This window comes from Eubalaena glacialis, chromosome X (genome assembly GCF_028564815.1).
Source record: "Eubalaena glacialis isolate mEubGla1 chromosome X, mEubGla1.1.hap2.+ XY, whole genome shotgun sequence".
NCBI lineage: Eukaryota > Metazoa > Chordata > Mammalia > Artiodactyla > Balaenidae > Eubalaena > Eubalaena glacialis.
The window spans coordinates 134432647-134447979 of record NC_083736.1 but is presented as its reverse complement, the minus strand read 5'-3'; the positions used below and the strand labels follow the sequence as shown (position 1 = coordinate 134447979).

The 15333-nt window shown below is 48.4% G+C and overlaps 1 protein-coding gene across 3 annotated transcripts in view; it reads right to left on the bottom strand.

Moving 5' to 3' along the window:
- The window catches only part of MTM1 (myotubularin 1), a 112147-nt gene extending 97173 nt beyond the window's left edge, over positions 1-14974 (bottom strand). For all 3 annotated transcript variants that reach the window (XM_061179438.1, XM_061179441.1, XM_061179443.1), the window contains exon 1: positions 14913-14974. The gene's annotated coding sequence lies outside the window, so the exon portion shown is untranslated. The remainder of the gene's footprint in view (positions 1-14912) is intronic.
- Positions 14975-15333: the final 359 nt, after the last annotated feature.

Below are 15333 nucleotides of genomic sequence, written 5' to 3'. Positions count from 1 at the left end.
GGCGACCATTAACCCAGTAAAAAGAAAGGGAAAAAAAAAGACAATTTCAGGAAGATAATTAAGTGTGTAATTAGAAAAAAATAGAATATCTGTAATAGTCCTTGTGTACATTATAGTTATACATAAGCAGCTCAGGTAAATGACGGTAAATAGGATTACTTTAACATGCCGTTTTTTGCCTCTTCTGCTCTTAGTACTCCAGCATCTAAAAACATGATACCACTATATGTGGGTCTGTGTGTGTAAATAACCATATATCATTATATATATACACACACATACTAACTCTATTGAAGTGTCAAGACTTCTCATCTGAGTAACAAGGCCCTTCAGACGCGAACCCCACCTACTCTTCAGCCACTTCTCCCAATGTGCCTCTTCCCTCTCTCTTCACTCCAAGTTCTGGTCTAATCACAGGGAACTTCTTTCTATTCTCTGGATGCACCACTGTTCTTTCCTCCCTCTAGCCCCTTACGCTTGTTCTTCCTTTCTCCTGGATTGACCAGACTCCTAGAAAGGCAGCAGAATAGCACTTGCTCGGGGCCAGGCAGAACTAGAAGCTCCCCCCTCCCCCAGAGCCCTTCTCATAGCACTGATGAGAAGTGCTTACCCTTCTGCCCTGTCAACTCCCCTCCCCAGACTGGGAACTTCTTTGAAGCACATTCACTTTTGTACCCGATTTCAAAGAGTGCTCAGTAAAAGCTTCTTGACTGCATGCATTGCGTCAGTAACCGAATTCCCGAACCTGTGAGTCTTGGAGCAGAGGGGAGAGAGGGACCTGTGGTTGGATGGAGCGAGGGCGGCCGCTGGGTGGGAGGCCTTGCCTACCGTAGGCACTGCGTTCAAGGATGAGGCTGAAGCCCTTTCCTCAATGGGAGTGGGGGCGAGGGGCAGGGCACAGAGCAAGGACACTCCTCGTCCTAAGGAGGTGGTTACTGAAGAAGATTTCTCCACCACCTCCAACCTGGGTCCAGCCCCGGCCCAGCCCAGCTCCAGAAGGAGGCAGCCCAAGCAGAAAGGGCCGAGAGAGAAGACCAGTCTTCTGGCCTGTGAAATGGAGGGCGAGACCCCTGCCTGCCTGCCTCACAGCGTTGTTGCGGGATCACGGGATCACGTAGGAAAGAAGAAAGTGAAAGCACTTGGAAAACTGTAAAGGATGAACCCTGCAGAGGAGTTCCCACCTTGCCCTGGCGAGCTGGCGGTAGTCTTGACCAAGTCCTGCTCTCCCTCAGGCTGGGGCTGCAGCTCACAGTTCAAAGTATATGTGTGAGTGTCTGTGTGTGTGTTGGGGGTTCTTCAGGCTTCCTTGTGTTTCACACGTGCACACACACTTCAAATGCAGGGACCTGTGGAGAGATGGCAGGCCTCCCAGTCAGGGGCTTCTGCACAACAGAGAGGGAACAGCAGTAGACTTGACAGAGGCTGCTTCTCCGATAAGCTTTCTGGGTAGGGCATCCTGCACCCATCCCCACCAATGGCCGCCTGCTTTTGCTGAGGCACAGACTAGAGGTGCCTCCTAGGTTCTGGGCTCCATCCTGTTCCCCCAAGTTGGGGGAAGTAAAGCAGGCAGAACCAGGAGGGGCCTACACCATTGGCCTGGCTAGGTATGCCCCTTCTCCCACCCTCAGCCTCCTGGGGGAGAAGCAGGCCTGAGAGAGGAAATGGCCTGTTTCCTACTTCTGTCCCTCAGCACACTCACCCCAAGGGCCCTGGTGATGATACTCTGACCCCCGCAGTCCCCACCCCGCCCCGGCTTGATGCAGGCTGGGGGCTGCGATCACCTTGTTCTACCAGGTTCCCTACATTGGGCCTGAAGTGGAGGAAGTTGGAGGAAAGGGAAGGGCGTCCTTATAAAGGAGAAAGCTGAAGACGGAAGTGGTCAGAAATGAAAACTTTTCGATGTAGCTACAGGCCACTGGGCTCTGGCAGAAAGTGCTTGGAATCAGGAAACCTGGATGCCAGTCCCAGCAATTCTATAGACAAGCTGTTAGCCTTCACCTCTCTGATCATTAGCTGCTTCCTCTGTAAAAAGGAGTCGAAGGCCACTTCCCAGGGTTGCTGTGTCCTAGCACAGCAGGGATAGAGGTGAGTGTGCGGTAGAGTGTCAAGGCAGCAGTGTGCCCAAGCTGCCAGGTGGCTGATGGGAAGAGAGGTGGGAGAGGGCGGGGACAGGCCCCTGGGCATTGGCACGAAGGCCCCTGGGCTCGTTCTAGCTCTTCCATCTGTTGGGTGTGTGACTTTGGGCAAGTACATCTCTCGGAACCTGGATTTCCTCATCTGTGAAATGGGGATATTAATATCTACTTCATAAGCTTGTTGTGCAGAATAAACACATGAATGCCTAGGACTAACTTCTGCTTCTAAAAGAACCGCAAAGTCCTTCTGCTGCCTCCTCCCCACCCCGCTCTTTATTTAAAAAGTAGCCTCAGCAGAATGGTGCAGCCACTTTGGAAAAGAGTTTGGCAGTGAATTATAAAGTTAAATGCACACACGACCAAGCAATACCACTCCTAGGTACTTATCTAAGACGCAAGGAAACTTATGTTCCTAAAAAGACTTGTATTCAAATATTCATAGTAGCCTTTTAAAAATAATAGTCAAAAAGGTAAACATCTCAGATTCCCATCAGCTGATGAATGGCTAAACGGGGATAGGTCCACACAATGGAATACTACTCAGGAATAAAAAGGAAGAACCACTGAAACGTGCTACAACAGGAATGAATCTCAAAAATGTTATGCTAAGGAGAATACATAATGTTATATACAAAATGTTATATACTGTATGATTCCACGTATATTACATTGGGGGAAAGGCAAAACTATACTGACAGAAAGCAGATTTGTGGGGCCAGAGGTATGGGAAGGGGATTGACTGCCAAGGGACAAAGAAGGGAGTTTGGGGGGTGATGGAAACGTTCTATGCTTTGATTGTGATGGTGATTACATGACTGTATACCAATGCCCCAAACTCATTAAACTCTAAACATGAAATAGGTGCATTTTGTTGTAGAGAAATTATACTTCAGTAAAGTTGAGTTTTAAAGGGTGGGAGGAAGTAGCCTCAGTGAAGGTTCCTGAGGCTGCCCACAATTGTTCATATGTTTCTGTTTGGTTGGTTGGTTGGTTGGTTGGTTTGTTGGTTGTTTTTAAGAGGCCCAGGGCCTTGAAGGGTAGAGGGTGGTGATGCTTGCCCTACACATACCAAGGGTGTGCTGTAAGGCAAAAGCTTGGGTGGGGCTAGGGAACAGCCACCACCAGGAGAAGATGGTGGCCCAGCCCCGTAGGGGTGGGATGAGGAGTGGTTACCTGGATGGAGCATGACACTTGTGGGCCCCAGGGACAAGAAGTTTCCCCCTCCTTCTCTCTGGGAATTGCCAGTGACCTGTGGCGCACACGGAGGGACTCCAGGATACTGTGGGGGTCCACCTGGACCCTGTGTTCATCTGTAGACCAGGGTGCTGTTGCTGCCGTTTCCCTTCCAGTTCCCTGCGAAACTCAGTGTTGAGTCAGGGCCTCCTCGGAGGGGCCCCGCTGGTCAGCAGGGTCTATTTTCCCAGGTGCTGGGTGGAAGTCTGAGCCAAGGAATGGGACATGAAAACACTTACACACAGAGAGAAACCCAGATTTTTTTTGTCTCAGGGCCTCTTAGACACAGGGACCAGACATGCAGGGATTATTGTTATGACATCACAGTATTTCCAAGGGCCACCTCCGTTTGTCTCCCTCATCACCACTAGGCAAATAGAGGGTGTTCAGGGACGGCTTTGAGGTTTAATCCACAAGCAGCCTGGTGAGAAAATTGCCCCAGGCCCCAGTCAGATCACACATCAAAACGAAGCCACTCGGAAGAAAGGCCAACTCACAAGATACCCTCCCTCTGCCCCCAATTATGAGTTTTATTTAAAAATCTCAGTTTCTTACACTAAAATTTTTTTGAGGAAGTAAGCCCCATGAGGAACTATTTCATGATACATTCGAGTGTGTTTTATTCAAAACAGATTTTAAAAAAGAGCTTTATCTTTTTATTTAAAGGGGCTGGCCTGATTCATGTTGAGGTAAATAGTATGCTATTTTCAAACACTGAGAGATTTGGAGACCCAAGATTGAAACTGAACAAGAATATATGAGAAAGGGAGAAATGAAAGGGGAAAAACATGAATCTCAGCAAATATTTGCTGAACCTGAATCAAATTTTGTTATTTAAGATTAATTAATCAAAAAGAATAAAATACTTAGGAATAAACTTAACCAAGGAGGTGAGAGACTTGTACACGGAAAACTACAAAACATTGCTGAACAAATTAAAGGCAAATAAATGGAAAGACATCTGTGTTCATGGATTCAGAGATCTAATATTATTAAGATATCAATAGTACCCAAAGCGATATACGGATTTAATGCAATCTCTATTGAAATCCCAATGACATTTTATTTTTGCAGAAGTAGAAAAATCCATCCTAAAATTCATATGGAATTTCAAGGGACCCCCGAATAGCCAAAACAATCTTGAAAAAGTAGAACAAAGTTGGAGGGCTCACAGTTCCTGATTTTAAAGCATACTACAAAGCTACAGTAATCAAAACAGTGTAGTACTGGCATAAAGAGAGACATATAGACCAAGGGATAGAATAGAAAGCCCAGAAACAAATCCTCACATATAAGGTCAAATTATTATTAACAAGCTTGCCAAGACCATTCAGTGGGGAAAGGACAATCTTTTCAATAAATGGTGCAGGGAAAACTGGATATCCACAGGCAAAATAATGAAGTTGGACCCTTACCTTACACCATACAGAAAAATTAACTCAAAATGGATCAAAGGCTTAAATGTCAGAGTTAAAACTATAAAACTCTTAGAAGAAAACAGAGGGAAATCTTGACATGGATTTCTTAGATATGACACCAAAAGCACAGGCAACAAAAGTAAAAATAGATAAATTAGACTACATCAAAATTGAAAACTTCTGTGCATCAAAGGACACAATCAACAGAGTGAAAAGGTAACCTATGGTATGGGAGAAAGTTTTGCAAATTGCATATCTGGTGAAGGATTAATATCCTGAATGCATAAAGGACTCCTACAACTCAACAAGAAAAAATCAAATAACCCACTTAAAAAATGGGCAAAGGACTTGAATTGACATTTCTGCAAAGAAGATATACAAAAGGCCAAAGGCAAAGGAAAAGATGCTTGACATTGCTAATCATTAGGGAAATGCAAATCAAAACCACAATGGGATACCACATCACACCCATTAGGCTACTATCAAAAACAAACAAACAAACAAAACCCCAGACAGTAACCAGTGTTGGCGAGGATGTGGAGGGCTGGAAATCTTGGGCACTGTCAGTAGGAATGTAAAGTGGTTCAGCCACTATGGAAAAGTGTACGGTGGCTCCTTGAAAAGTTAAACATAGAATTGCTATATGATGCAGCAATTCCATTCTGGGTATCTACCCAAAAGAATTGAAAGCAGAGTTACAAAGAGATTTTTGTATACCCATGGTCATAGCAACAATATTCACAATAGCCAGAAGGTAGAAGCAGCTCAAGTGCCCATCCATGGATGAATGGACAAGCAAAATGTGGGCTACCCACACAATGGAATATTATTCAACCTTAAAAAGGAAGGAAATTCTGACACTTGCTACAACACGGATGAACCTTGAAAACATTATGCTAAGTGAAATAAGTCAGGCCCAAAAGGACAAGTATTGTATGATTCCAGTTACAGTTATGTGAAGTACCTAGAGTAATCCAGTTCATAGTGACAGAGAGTTAAATGGTGATTACCAGGAGCTGGGGGGAGAGGGACAGGGAGTTATTGCTTAATGGGTACAGGGTTTCAGTTTTTCAAGATGAAGTTAGAACCCTTCACAATTGCACAGCAATGTGAATGTACTTAACATTACTGAACTGTACACTTAAAAATGGTTGAATGGTAAATTTGATGCTCGTAAGTATTACACCACTATTTTTTAAAAAGATTAATTAAGCCTCCACAGTAGTCTGAGCTAAGGGGACCAAAAACCTAGACTCGTTGAAAAGGTCCTTCATGGTCCATTTCAGATGTGATTGTACACTGCCAAGGTCAGCTTCCACCCAGGACTGGAGGTCCCGTGTCCTGCTTCAGAAACAAAGCCTCCCACAGGGAGCCAGAATTAACCAAGAGCCCCAGTCCCAGGCAACTAGAAGGATGAGGGAAGCAAGAACACAGGTCCTTTCCAAAATAAATACTACCACCTCTTCTTTGTGTCACTGCCAAAAACTCATGGGAGTTGTGGAGAGAGATCCTTTCCCAGAATGTCTTCTAGACCCTTCCTCTCCAATCCGGAGGAAAAACACCAGGGAGAAGGCTGGGGTGTGCAGAGGAGCAGGATGCAATGGAATTGCCCTAGAAGTGGCCTCCTAAGGGTCACACCTATCAGGGGCGGGGAGCTGGGGGGAGTTCTTTGGGAAAGTGCCCCAGAGAGAGTCTTGAGTGAGGTGCTCCATTCCCAGTTAGAGCTTCCAGGGATCACTTCAAAGAAGTCCTCAGCCAATGGGGGGGGCATGTGCACCCCCCAAAGGAGCTTGTTAACCCTATGAGTCTTCAAGTGGGGGCCTCCAGGGGTAGCTATTTGTGAGCAGGATGGAGCCTCAGCCATCTCAGCCCTACCGCTGCCCCTGTGGGGCCTCTAGGGAGTAAAATACGGGTGTTTCTAGTGACAGCTGCAGACCACCCACCTGCCCTTCCTCACACCATGGGGCTTATGGGAACAAAGCCGAAATGCTGGGGAATGAGAGCGCTGGCAACTTTTCAGACTGCTAAGGGAGCACCGGCAGAGCCCGGGCCTCAGTGCTACACGTGGGAACTTGCTTGGGCTAAGCTCCCCCTCCCAAATCCTTGCCCCTGCCCCCAACACAGAACGTGGCGCATGCTCTCTGTTAACAGTTTTATTGAGATATAATTTCTACACGATAAAATTCACCCACATAAAAGGTACAATCCAACGGTTTTTAGTGTAGTCACGGAGCTCTCCAACCACCACCACTAAGTCCAGAATATTTCATCACCCCCAAAAGAATCCCCATATCCGTGAGCGGTCACTCCCCATTTCTCCGTCCCCACTACCCCCTGGAAACCACCAATGAATTTTCTTTCTCTATGGATCTGCCTGTTCTGGACATTTCATAGAAATGAAATCATACAATGTGTGACCCTTTGTGTCTGGCTTCTTTGACCTAGTATAATGTTTTTAAGGTTCATCCATGTTGTAACATAAATCAGTATTTCAGTTCTTTTTTTAATTGCAGTATAGTTGATTTACAATATTATATTAGTTTCAGGTATGTACTTCATTCCTTTTTTTAAATTTTATTTATTTATTTATTTATTTAGGTTGCGTTGGGTCTTCGTTGCTGCGCATGGGCTTTCTCTAGTTGCATCGAGCTGGGGCTACTCTTCGTTGCGGTGCGTGGGCTTCTCCTTACGGTGGCTTCTCTTGTGGAGCACGGGCTCTAGGTGCACGGGCTTCAGTAGTTGTGGCATGTGGGCTCAGTAGTTGTGGCTCACGGGCTCTAGAGCGCAGGCTCAGTAGTTGTGGCACACGGGCTTAGTTGCTCCGCGGCATGTGGGATCTTCCCGGACCAGGGCTCGAACCCGTGTCCCCTGCACTGGCAGGCGGATTCTTAACCACTGCGCCACCAGGGAAGTCCCTTCATTTCTTTTTATGGCTAAATAATATTCCAATGTATGTCTATACCTACCACATTTTGCTTATCCATTCATCCATCGGTGAACATTTGGGATGTTTCCACTTTTTGTCTCTTATGAATAACGCTGCTATGAATACTCGTGCACAGTTTTTTGTGTGGACCTACGTTTTCATTTCTCTTGGATATACACCTAGGATTGGAATTGCTGGGTCATATGGTGACTCTCATGTTTAACATTTAGAAGAACTCCCAGACTGGTTCCCAAAGTGGCTGCAGCATTTTACATCCTCACCAGCAATGCATCCGCGTTCCAGTGCCTCCACATCCTCACCAATGCTTGTCATTGTCCATCTTTTTTATTCTAGACATCCTAGTGGGTATGAAATGGTACCACATGGTGGTTTTGATTTGCATTTCCTGGTGACTAATGATATTTACCGTATTTTCATTAGCTCACTGGCCATTTGCACATCATTTATGGAGAAATGTCTATTTAGATCTTTTGCCCATTTAAAAAAATGGAGTTACTTTTCTATTGTTGAGTTGCAAGAATTCTTTATATATTCTGGGTACAAGTCTGTTATCAGATATATGATTTGCAAAATTTTCTCCCATTCTGTGAGTTGTATTTTCACTTTCTGGATGGTTTCTGTTGAAACACAAATGATTTTCATTTTGATGAAGTCTAATTTGTCTTTTTTTTTTTCTTTTGTCACTTATGCTTTTGGTTCCATATCTAAGAAATCATTGTCAAATCCAAAGTCATGAAGATTTACCACTATGTTTTCTTAGAAGAGTTTTAGTTTTAGTTCTCACGTGTAGGTCTATGAGCCACTCTGAGTTAATTTTTGTGTTTGATGTGAGGTAGGGGTCCAAGTTCATACTTGTGCATGTGGATATCCAGTGGTTTCAGCACCACTGGTTGAAAAGATTATTCTTTCCCACTGAATGGTCTCGGCACCCTTGTTGAAAATCAATGACCATATGTGTATGTGTTTCTTTCTGGACCCTTAATTCTAGTCCATTGATCCATATGTCTAGCCTAATGCCAGTACCATACTTCTTTGTTTCTCTTTTCTCTCTGGGTTCATTAGGAAGGCCACCTTGGATGGCTCCTAATATACCCAGTGCTTTCAAGTTCCCCAGGCCCTCTCAACCCCTGTTCTTCTCTGGTCCACACAACAGCACTCAAGGACAAATTAATAAGGTGATCATACCTCTTTTACAGATGAAGAAACCAAGGCTCAGAGAGGCTACAGGTAGCTCAAGGTAACTGTGTAGATAGGTGGCAGAGCTGGGACCAAAACCCCAGTTTTCAACTATAAACTCAAGCTCCCTCCTGGACAGCCCAGCTCTGTTTAAACGGCAAGACTCTGAAGACATGCTATTTGACCCTTTGAAATAAAGGCCGCTTCGGCTTCTCCTTTCCCTGCCCTCGTTAGTTTATAGAGGTGTGAGATTCAACGTAGTTCATTTAAGTGAAAACGTTTTATAGACTCTCAAGGACTAAAATACACATGAGGAGTCACTAGTCCTGTGTTTCTACAATGGCTCTTGCCTGAAATCATCTGGATCAGGGGCTGAAATGGGCCATTTCGCACACCTTCCCCCGCCCTGCAACTATTGCTGGACAGCAGACTACTGTCACTGTATCACTTCTCCATCCCAGTAGAACAGTCACTCCGAGACCCACGATTGCCCCAGTTGCATTTATTGTCCAGGAAGGCCCCAACATCACATGGTATTCCCGCAGGGAGGGAAGAACATACAATATCCCTTTTTGACTCTTAGTATCGTTCAGCCACTGAGTTACGTTCTTAAATAAAACACGATCTCAGTAAACAGGCATCAAGCCCTTGGATGTTCTAGACACAGTAGCAGGTGCTAAAGGGGAGAGAGAGGATGAAGACACAGCCAAGATCGGCAAGAGGTGACAGCTTTACAGGGAGGACAAGAACTTAATCACTTGTGATGTTTCTTCATTCAAATTGTGTGCCAGGACACAGACCTGGTGCCTGCCACCAGTGGGCGGGAGCAAGTACTGGATTACCATCACGATAAGACTCCCCCAAATAGCTCATTACAGCCCGGGCTACAGACCATGAAGGGAGTGGAGCCCATGGTACCATGAAAGCAATGGCCAAGGCTCTGGGCCAGTCAGGACATCAGGGAGTCATCCTGAGAAGAGCTGATTTGAGCTGACATGACGTAGTGACAAGCATTGTGAGCTGGAAATGTATCAACTGCCCTGGGGACCCAGAGGACAGATTGATGAGAACCTGGCTGAGGCTGGGTATGTTTCACAGAAGCAGTGATATTCAAAATGGGCTTTGACCAACGAGTAGAAGTTTACCAGGTAGAAAGGGAGAGGAGGATCACTCAAGCTGGAGTTAGCACAGACAAACGTTAGTGGGACCACAGGTACAGCGTCCAAATCAGGATGCCTTTGAAAAGGGGCACTGTTCACCATTATGCTGCGACGACGGCCATAAGCTGGGAATGTTCCTGGAAACCCGGATGCGTGATTCCTCCGAGCCAAAGCACACGATGGAAGTGGCGAGGCTGCTGGGAGCGTGTAGGGAACAGAGCAGTTGGAGTGTGAGCTTTGAGGGTGGGGGAGGGATCCGCGGAAGGTGAGTGCATTAGGGCTTCGGGAACAAAGTACAACAAACCGAGTGGCTTAAGCAACAGAAATGTATCCTCTCGGTTCTGGAGGCCAGAAGCCTGAGATCAAGCTGGCCTTTCTGTTCAGATGTCCCTTTTTCATGAGGACACCAGTCATTGGACGAGGGCCCACTCTGAAGACCTCACCTTAACTTGTTACCTCTGTAAAGACCCTATTTCCAAAGACGGTCACATTCACAGGTACTAGGGGTTAGGACTTCAACATACTTTGGGGGGGGGGACACAATTCAATCCTTAACAGTGAGGCAGAAGATGGAGACAGCTGTGAAAGAATGACAAGCTAAAGAGTCTAGACCATCCTGAAGGTCATGGGGGATTACTACCAGTTGGTAGGCTGGCATGTAGCACGATCTGTTTCAAAACAGTCACCCTGGCAGCCCAGCCCTTCAATTTAGTCCAATTAGAGATGGACAGCGCTTCGGGGGCTTTTTTTTTCCTCCTCACATTTACAAAAATATCTTTTCTTCGTATTGCACTTCCCTTTGGGAAATCAAAGAAAGCAAAATATGCATCCTGAAAACAATGGGATCCCTTTAGTAGAAAGGGTAGTTCCTCACTCGAAAACCATCTTCACCACCTGCCTTGCAAGATAACAATTGTTAATCTGTTAAAGTACACCGTGTAGGCTGACTCTCAGTGAATGCTTTGGGGGGAGTAGAATAAAAAGCTGTGTCATTTTACGGGGTGAACTTTAGGGGTGGTTGTCAATGCCTTGGTGCTGTGTGTGATGTACAACCAGCACTGAAAAATCTCATTTGCCTTTGATTCCTGACTTACAACCAGGGTTTCCACATGGCTCCTGGTGCCCCAGGAAGTACCCTGGGGACTGCCCAGAGGGTGGGCAGGGCAGACCGGAAGGGCTCAGCTTGGACTGCTTTTACACTTGTCAGATTTGTCTGAAAAAATGCCCTGTACTCTTTTGTTAATAGCTGGGAAAACCTGGGACTTTGTGCCCATGACCGGCTTCTCTCACCCGAAGGGCAAGTCCTTTGGGCCATTAAATGGACTTCATTATATTTATTCATCTGGCAAATGTTTATTGAGCACCTACTATATACCTGGTACTGTTCTGGGGACCGGCATACAGCAGTGGTCAGGGTGTGTTTCTGAGGTAACACCGTTAGAGGGGAATTTGGTGATGATGGAAACCACTTTGAAGCACATTTTTGTCAATTAACAATATTCTCATAAATAATAGCTAATAAAGATTAAATCTGAAATGCTTACTTTGGCACAAATTTCAGTTAGGAGTGTGTAGTGGGTTGAATAGTATCCGCCCGCCCCCCCATTCATGTCCAGCCAGAACCTCAGAATGTGACCTTATTTGGAAATAGGGTCTTTGCAGATGTAGCTAGTTAAGGATCTCGAGATGAAATCGTTCTGGCTTTTGTGTGGGCCCTGCATCCAGTGGCTGGCGTTCTTGTAAGAAGGGGAGAGGACGCAGAGACACAGAAAAGAAGGCCACGTGGAGATGGAGGAAGAGATTGGAGTGATTCAGCCCCAAGCTAAGGAACACCTGAGGCCACCAGAAGCCGGAAGAGACAGGGAAGGATCATCCTCTAGAACCTTCAGACACAGCACGACCCTGCTGTCTCCTTAATTTTGGACTTCTAGCCTCTAGAAGTGAGACAATAAGTTTCTGTTGTTTTGAGCCACCCAGTTTGCGGTAGCTTGTTCCAGCAGCTCTACAAAGGCCTTCCAGCAAGTCTCTGCAGACCCCTTATTTAGCCTTCTCTCACTAAAAGAGGGACAGACCACAGCCGTTTCCACCCACACACGGCATGACACGGTGCAGCAGCAGCCCTGCTGGAGCAGAGAAATGGGCTGCTTCTCGTTGCTTCTCGGCCTTTTCCTCACCTGCTCACTCAGAGCGTGAGTGCTGGGGCCCCTCTGCTCCAGAAGGCCACTGGGAGAATCTAAACAAGAGGAGGGGCGGACAAGTCTGGATCACTTCCGCCCCCCCCCCCCCCGCCTCCTGTCTCACGGCAAACATGCTTTGCACACGGTGATCTCAGCAGCAGCTCCAGCCCTCTGCACACCCCGGCCTAACCAACCCAGGCTGGCCAGCGCAACCTTGGTGGATAAACATTAACCAGCAAAACCCCACTCCCCTCTCCCCACACAGAGCCATCCATTCTGCACCCTCCACCTCGCGGCATCCACTAGGCCAACAGGAAGCGGGGTGCAGTCAAGCCCGCGCCAGGTGGGTCTTCACTCAGTGAAGAGTGCAGAGCGAAGAGTGGTAACTGTGCGAACAAAATGCCCCCAGCCTGACGCCCACAGCTTCCTGTCTGTGGGCCATTTATTTGCTCTGACTCTGACAAGAGGGTCCATTTCTTGAGCCCTGAACAGAGCTTCCCATATAGTATCTTATTAAATCCTCACAACTGCCCTGCAAGGTCAGGATGATCATTAGACCCATTTTAGAGATGAGGAAACAGAAGTTCAGAGAGGGTCGGGGGCCATCCTAAGGTCATGTGGCTCTTAAGTGGCACCCAAAGCAAACTGAAGCCAGGCCAATCCTGTCCAGAGCCCATGCGTGTGCCCTCCACTGTGGAGAGGGCGAGCTTGGTGCCTCAGCCTGCACTGGGCCGCTGCCTCATCTGCTTGTTCATTGTGGTTGTTTAACGGTCACTTCTAAGATGGATGGGCTACTTCCCAAGGCCTCCAATTCCTACAGTAAATTTATGGGAGCTAGAAAGAAGGCATTGCCCCTACCTTCCTCGGGGCGGGTGTGTGTGTGTGTGTGTGTGTGTGTGTGCCTGTTTCAGGAGTGGAGCGATCTAGACCTTTAAAATACTGTCCCCCTCTAAAATGCTTCTAACTTGTGCAAAAGCAAACAAAATCATTGCTAGTTTGCAATTTCTTCCTGTTCGCATCTTTTATTATAGGCCAAATTAAGTTCTGGTTTTATGTGGGCCATGTACACTTTGTGTGACCTTGTACACTTTGTGTGTCCCGGGCCCTGTATAACCCATGTCCGGACAACATCCGTGCCCTGATGAGCCCTGATACCCCCTTTTCTCTATTTTCAGTGCTTCTCGGGATTTAGAGAGCTGCTGCAGTTCCTGGGGGCCACACCTGCACCCAGGGAGCCCCGAGTTGCTGTCAGGACCAAAGCCACTCACGCTCCCTTCCCCAACTCAACCCCAAGCCCTGCTGGGGAAAATGACGAATTCCACAGCCTCTCGGAGTTCTCAGGGCATCGCTGGCGTGGAGCTCCACAGCCCCTTCTAGAAATCCTCTCCAGGGAGCCTCTAACCCTTCAGGCCTTTATTCCGTGGGTGGGACTCATCCTAATTCCTCTCTTCCTCCCCTCCCCCACCGGGGGCTGCCCCTCCTTTATCACACAGGGTCCAGGGCACTACTGGACAACAGTCGCCGCTCGTTCCAGGGCTCCAAGTCGCTGTAGAGACAGTTTCGTTCTAGGGGGTAGTGCCAGACTGGGGACTCTAGTCAATGACCCCACCGCTGCTCTTCCCAGACAATGTCCCTTTGGGCCATTCCCACACGGCACTCCCCAAAGTTCCCAGATTTAGAAAATAAAAATACAGGTTGCCCAGTTACATTTGAATCTCATGTAAACAATGACTATTTTTAGTGTAAGTACATCCCATGCAATATTTGCGATATACTTACACCAAAGTGATGCCCTCACCCCCGTTTGTTTGTTTGCTTATCTGTAATTCAAACGCACCTGGGCATCCTGTATTTAACCCCATACCTCGCACCCTGCAGCCCCATGATTCACACCCCACCTTGGTGTTTGCACAGGGCAGCGAGTCCCGCTCGCAGCCCGCGCTGGAGCCTGAAATGACTGGTGTTAGCAGAAAGCCCAGGCCCGCTCACACCGCATCCTCTGGGCGCGGAGAGTCAGGCCTTGGGCACAGCACTTCCTGGCTTCCAGTCTAATTAGGGGTTTTCTCGTCTTACTCTCCACTGGGCTTTGGGAGCTTCTTGTGGGCTTCTTGTGGGGTGATTCATCTTGACTCTTGTCCCCCACTCTCTCCAGCCAGCCCTCCGTAAAATGCCCAGCAGAAGTCGGGACCCAGGGTGGGGAGAGCTCAGAGGAACACCCACGGAGATAAATGAGCCTCTGATGGCATCTAAATACAAAGGGCTAGGCCACTAGAATGGCGGGTCCCTAAGGGCAGGAATCTTACCTGTTTCCAGCCCTACTCTATCCCCGCCCCCCCGCTCACCCAGCAGGCGTCCAACACCCAGCAGATGCTCAGTAAACACACTTGGCTTGAATCAGCGGTTGCTTTCACGGCGACTGGCCCACCGTGTCTGCTACCCACCTCCACTAACACTTCAGAGCTGCCGGGTCCCCAGCTCCCATGGAGGAGCTGAGCTGAGTTGACAGTGACCGGCTGTAAGTCCGCGGGCCGGAGGGCAGCGGGAGGGAGGCTGAGGGACGCAGAAGGGGCGCACATAGGGGGGGAGCGAGCAGCGAGCAGCGAGCAGCGAGCCGGCGGCGGAGCGAGGCGGGGGCCCGAAGGGGCGGCTGCGCGCGGGGGACTTACGAGAACCCGGCTCGGCGGCCGCTCTGAGCTGCCGCCCGCTGGTCAGGGCGGCCGCGCACGTGACCCGGCGGCCAATAGGGAGGAGGCGAGGCCCGCGGTCAAGGGCACGGGTAGCCGCCCAGGCCCTGGGAGGGCCGTGCTTTTCCGGGGCGCTGTGGGGAGGAGGGGGACGGGCTGCCCGGAACCGGCTGGGACTCCCCCCTCCAGCCGAGTCCTCCGGGAACGGGACTCCCAGTGCGGCCCGACGGGGAAGGGGAGGCGGCCCCTCAGCAGCCGGCCTGCCCTCCCTCCCGGGGAGCCACTCTCTGATGTGCCGGGGACAGCTTCGGAGGCCCCCTCCTCCCTGTTCCACATACCTGGAGCCTGAAAGAGGGGCAGAGAGGTACCCAAACCCTAGGGGATGGTTAGTGAGGGAACCCCC